Genomic DNA, 6,511 nt, shown 5'->3' with positions numbered 1-6,511 from the left:
GAGTATCCCATTTAGGCTGAATCAAGTCTAAAGGATCTTGCAGCAACCTAAAGATAGATGCTTTCACCTCTTGCAATGCTTCATCAATATTGTCAAACCTGTCCTCAAAACTGAATGTCATCATGAATCCTTCGCACAAGATATCCTATTCACCTGTCCAATGGAGGAGCTCTGCTTCTATATACCAATTCATTGGGATAACATCCAGGGTATGACAGAACAGGTGCACCCACTCAAGTTGGGGCTTTCCTCCATAAGCCTGCGTCCATTTGGCTAGATGCGCGGGCGGATCATTCTGCCCATCATACTTGTCTATCATGTCTGTCAGTCACATTGTAGGCTTCCCAAATCGTGTTCTCATCATCCTCCTACATTCGCGCCAATCATCAAAGCTTCCCTTGTGCGTAGCCCACCATCTTGCGGGCGTAGCGCGTAGTGCCCAGTCGAAGGCCTGGAAGAGTTGATTTTTTGGTACCTCCCTTTCAAATGCATCCAAAAATTTATCTACCTCATTTAGACCATCATAAATATACAGATTTCTTACCTCTGATAACAACCAGCGCAGCGACCAGGTCATCATGTTGCAATTCAGCGTAGTTACTTCATGTAACCGATTCTGCCAACATTCTATCTCTTCGTCGGAGTCTGAAGTGTAGGAACTCTTGCGATCCCACGTGATCCGTCCACCCGCGGTGGGATTCACCCAGCCTTGGTCTCGCGATGTTATCTTATAGATACAGTCTAGATCGCCATCACTCTCATAATCACGGATAGGCTCAGTGTAGCGCAGTCCTTCAGTAGGATCGAGGGGTATTATTACGCGTAGCGATTTCTTCTCAAAGATCATATTTCACTTCTTTAGATTGATTACCCCATTCATATCTGTTCACCCTGTGCACACAATTGCAGACCTGCGCACTCAGTTGTGGACTTCTACCTTAGGCCTCTGCGCACTCAGCTACAGATCCTCTACCTACGCTACCACCCAAGACTTAGACTTCTATCTCTAAAGCTATGACTCTCTTCCTCGTGTTATGCTACTAACTACTTAGAGCTTAGCTCTTTTTATACAATCTCATGGTCCGCAGACCATGGGTGGGTGATTCTCTTACAGACTTTTTTTTACAAAACTAAGGGCGGACTACCCTTTGTGACATATATACCTCTGTGACCACAAAATGTGGGGTTGTTGTAATATTACAAAAACTGAATAAAACAGGGCATTTTAGCCCAAAAACCATGTTTGTGTGGATGAATGGTGGGTATGTTGTCTATCTACCTTATGATGCAATTTAGCAATGGGGGAGTTCTGCAATGCGTCGAGTTGGTCCCTGGAAACTTGGTCCCTGTGAGCTGGTGTTCTGTAATCTGTAATGTCGAATGTCCAGTAATGTGGACATGGTCGAGGGCATTCCACATTGAACACTCGGTGCAAGTGAAGAATGGAGGAATGTTGTGCTCTAAATCATTATTTCCCACAGCCTTGGTAATGTTGTAAGGACCATGTAGGAGTGGCTTGAGCTTCTGATGGGCTCTTGTAAGGCATTCGTTCTGCAGATGTAACCAAACTTTGTCGCCCACCTGAAATTTGTGTGGTACATGATGCTGATCATGCCGCTGGTTATACTTGGCATTTTCCACAATGAAGTGGTGATAGATCAGCCTGTTGGGTATAGGTGCTCTGAAAGTCGAATCAGATGAATGCTTGACCTGACAGTGCAACGAACCCCTGTGGGTGAGGAGAAGATGATCGTATCCCTCTGTTGTTGCTGTTGTGTGGAGGAACCCTTCGCGGGGGTCATGGATGTAGCCACCAACATCCACCTGGATCACAAAATTGCCCTTGGGGGATCCCACTCCCAACAGGTACCTATTTTGGACATTGATCTTGTTCAGCATCTGCTTGTCAATACAGAGCCTCCAGGTCGCATCCTTTTTCTGTACCAATATAGTCGGGCTCCCACAGGGTAATGAGCTTGCCCTGATGTGCCCTTTCTACAGTAGTTCCTGAATCTACCTCTTAATCTCATCACTCTCTAGAACTGAGCATCGATAAATCGGTCCATTGGGAAGCAGCGCGCCTGGGGTCAAGTTGATGGAGTGCTTGACCTGACAGTGCAGAGGTACCCCTGTGGGTGAGGCCAAAATGTCCCGATACTCCTCCACTACCTTGTCCATCTGTTGTTGGTGTGTAGAGGAGCCCTGCCTGGAAGTCGTGGCCATAACCTTCTTCTTGCCTTAGGGGCGAATCATAAGGAAAACAAATTTCCTGGTCTTGGAAATGATCTTATTGCATTGCTTTGTAGTGATCAAAGAAATGGCGGTAAGCGGGGCTACCACCGGTATCTTATACAACTTATTAGCCAAAGTAATAATCACAGAGCGAGGTCTAGACTCATATACAGCATGCCACTTACATAAGTATGGTTGTCCTAACAATACATCAGAAACTTCAAGAGGAGCAACATCACACAATACCTCATCTGTGAAGGACTTGATGTTATAGGGAAGGCGACGTTGCTAGCTGATGCGAAGATCTCGTCCTTGGTGAAGTCACCTGATGGTGTACTGTTGTGGATGTGTTGTAGTCTTTAGGCCCAGCCGCTTCACGACTTCTATTGAAATCAGGTCCTTTTGGCTCCCACTATTGATAATGAACTGTAGCAGAGAACCCTTCACCCACATTTGTAAGTGGAAGAGTTCCCCCTCCTCTAGATCTTTAGTCTCAATTTTCTAGGTCTTTGTGGTGGCTATAGTAGCACTAGGCTTCGCATCAATGATCTGCTTCCCTTTGTCAGTCCCCTTATTGGGTTCTGATTTAGAGTTGGAACCTTTATCTGATTCGGAAGCCTTCAACTTGGCCACCAGTTATTGCTTGGCCCGACACTCTCTTGTATTGTGAGTGGAGATCTTATGGAACTCACACCATTTTCCTATATCCTTCTTCGTCTTCGTGGTGTTGTTCTTTACTTGCAGCTTCGGCAGGTTGTCCTAGGTAGCCTCGCCTTGGCTTGGTCCCTTGTTCTGTGGTTTGGGGGTGCCTTTTCCTTGCTTTGGATTCATAGATCCAAAGTCTCGCTTCTTCTGTTTAAACTTCTGCTTAATCTTTACAGCATACCAATACGTCGTGTCGAGCGAGGAAATGTCTAGGAACTCCATCTCGTCCTAGATGTACTTGTGTAAATAGCCGCGGTACTTGAGCACCAAATGCCGCTCAGTATCCTTGATACCCAGCTTCATGTGAAGGGTATGGAAATTATTTGTGAACTCCGAAACATCTTGGTCCCTTCCCTGTCGTAGCATGGTCCACTTTATGTATTTATATTCATAGCTCCCGACAGGGTAATACTGTTCCTTGATGGCGTCTTGGAAAGAATTCCAAGTGGGTGCAGCTGAAAACAACGAGGTTTCACTCTCATCCTTTTGTTCATAGTAGGTTTCCCACTAGTCCTTGACGTGTGGGTGGCTTTGAGAAGTGCAAATGTAATCTTTTCCCGATTGGAAAAGTCATGAATTGAAAAATATCCTTCCAATAGATTTAACCATTTATCTATGATGTCTGCATCTATGAGGCCTTCGAATATGGGAATATCGAAGTTAACTTGTACCTTAAAAGGAGTGACACCTCCACAGTGGCTGTTGGATAAAGATGCATCGCCTGTGGGTAGTCGTCGAAGGATCTGGGAAAAGTTATCCATCACCGTGTCCCTTTGTCACTCGAGGGCTTCTTTGAGCAACATTTTGAAAGGATCTTCTGCCCCTCGTCTTTCTTTTCTTCTGCCATGGGAGGTCATCGGGTTTTGTGAGGCTGATCCTACAATGGTTCAACCAAATCAAGCCCTAAATCCTTATACCTTGACCTCGTTGGGGACATGCAAAGAAAAACAGAGAAAGAGCAGACCACTCTAATACCATTGATTCGAACTTAAACAGGAACGCAACAACTTACAGATATAGTCATAAACACAGAGATGCAGCAGAAAAACACATCATTTCATTAATAGAAAAATATTTAACTATGCTTACAAACAGAATGGAAATAAGATAGTTCAGACGATGGTAGCTTATCTCTTAGAAGAGATGTGGTGGCTACATGCCTCTGAACTGATTACAATGAGGCTCAAGGGACTTTTTATTATTGAACAATAAGAGAAAACCCTAAACAACCAAAATCCTAACCCGAGGAGATGTAACACCAAGATTTTATGGGCCCCGTTGGGGTTAGTTGGGCAGCCAACTTCCTGGGGTCGTGACTTGGTCATATTATCTCCGTTTGATGCATATGAGACCTCGTTGGAAAGATCTCTTTGAGGATTACAACTGCTAGCGTGATTACTTTTGTAATCACTAGACGAATTTTGCCAAAAATTGTCGTTTAGGGCCTCAAAATGGCTCCGGAAGTTTAGGACCCGAAAAAACTGCCAAAAATAGTAAACTGTGCTACATTTAAGGAAACTGAAAAACTGAAAGAAACAATGGTGAGGGTCCAAGTGGAATAGGCAGGTGGCCACCAATATCCACCTTGATCACCGCTCATTATATAAATAAGTAGCTTGAGTATCCCAGTGGACGTGTAGAGAAGAGTGTGGAGAATAGGAGGAAAGACTAGATTTGTGTTTCCAAGAAAGTTTTGTAATTTTGTAATGTACAAACAGTTTCTCAATTAACGGAAGTGGTGTTCTATATTAGCTCTTGGTTTGGATTTCCTTTAAGGGACACTAAGCATCCTTGGGTTGGGCCACCCTAAGAGCTCCATATCCCTCTTGTATCATTTTCTATTAGTATTATGATTTTATTTATTTATGTACCATTTATGAAAGTTACCTTTTCATACCACTCATGCATGGTTAATTATAAGGTTTTTTTATGAACAGTTCTCTCTTACAGGCTGTCTAAGCATTTGGTTGTAATAGTTACTTTAGTTAATATCATTCCAAATCTTCAATCACTTCACTTCTTTTGTTGCCACACATTTATTGTTCATTATTTTCTTTTGTTGTGTAACATGTTTTGCAGCTACAAAAAACACACAGTGCTTAGTTTTGTTAGGGTAAACTTGCAATAGGTTGTCATAAAGCTTTGTACAGTTGATTTTATCATTATCTAACATTTCCATAGCTTCCTTGCTTCTCAAACTTGCATTTTTCCTGGTTACATGTTTGTTGGACTATCTCCTGTAGCAAAACAGGGACTCTTGTAGTAGCCTATAACCAGTCCTACATTCTCACTCGACTTTGCAATAAATTCATGATTTGGCTTCTTTGGTATATTACAAAATTATTGAAGCCTTGATAATGGAACTTGGAGGTATAGATATCTTGTAGATGCTTTTGTCGATTTGCTTCAGGAAAACTGCTTTTTCTTGCAAATTAGAGTTTTCAATTCACAGTCTTTCATTTCAGTTGTATGCTTTTCCTTTCCTTTAAGATAAGATAGAAGTGTGCGAGTGTTTTCCATTCATTACATATAGAATAAAAGTATGCAAGTGTGCTTTCTTCCATTGCAAGTAGCTTAAGTTGCATGCCATTCTACTTTCAATAAATCATTTCTTGTAGCATATATTAGCTAACTTTGTCTTTGTACACCTAGCTTTGATTTCAACATTTATGCCTACATAAAAATCAACAAGAGAAAGAGATAGTGCCACTACACATACATTGCCATCCCCTCTTAAGTTTGTACGAACCCCATGTTGATAATTAAAGTTGAGACCCTTGGGAGTTGTTGCACCGTTGTTGCAATATTAAGGGTCATCAGGTACCAGGAACTAAAGAAATATCTACAACAAGGTACCATGCCTAATAATCTTAATGACAAGCAAAGAAGAACCATAAGATTTGAAGCTTCATAGTAATAATTAATCAATGAGGTACTTTCAAAAAGAACCACAATGAAATTTTCCTCCACTATTTCGAAAATACTAACATTGAGAAGGTTCTCTCATAAATACACGATGGGTTAGCCGAAAGACACTTTGTAACAAAGCCACTACACATAATATCCTTAGAGCATAGTAATACTAGTCAAATTTATTCAAGGACTCACATGTTTATGATAAAACATCTCCAAATTATTAAAAGTGTGCTAGCTATAACAAAAGGTCCACTATTCCTTTACAACTAGTAATGATAAAAAACCATTCCAACAATGAAGATTGGATGTAATTAGTAAAATTTACCCCATTCCTCCAAATATCACTATTATATAATGATAATAATAGACTTTAAAAATGAAACATAAAAATATACGACCTTAATAAAAATGGTTTAAGATAATAATGTAATCTAAATAATCTCATAATGAGACAAAATGGAAATGAAGCATCGTTAGTTTAAGTGAGAATAGATATATAAGGTTGGTTTGTGTAAATGGAATTGACATATTTATGTATGAAACATAAATTATATTATAGAATTTATTATCTTTTTTCATTTTTCTTATGTTATTATTATTTTCCTTTTTTTCTTTATCTTGTATTATTTTTTTAATTATTATTAATTTTAATAATTTA

This window comes from Pinus tabuliformis, chromosome Q (genome assembly GCF_031772625.1).
Source record: "Pinus tabuliformis cultivar Carrire ecotype Pingquan chromosome Q, CPIR1, whole genome shotgun sequence".
NCBI classification, from domain to species: Eukaryota; Viridiplantae; Streptophyta; class Pinopsida; order Pinales; family Pinaceae; genus Pinus; species Pinus tabuliformis.
This window is presented reverse-complemented; position numbering follows the sequence as displayed.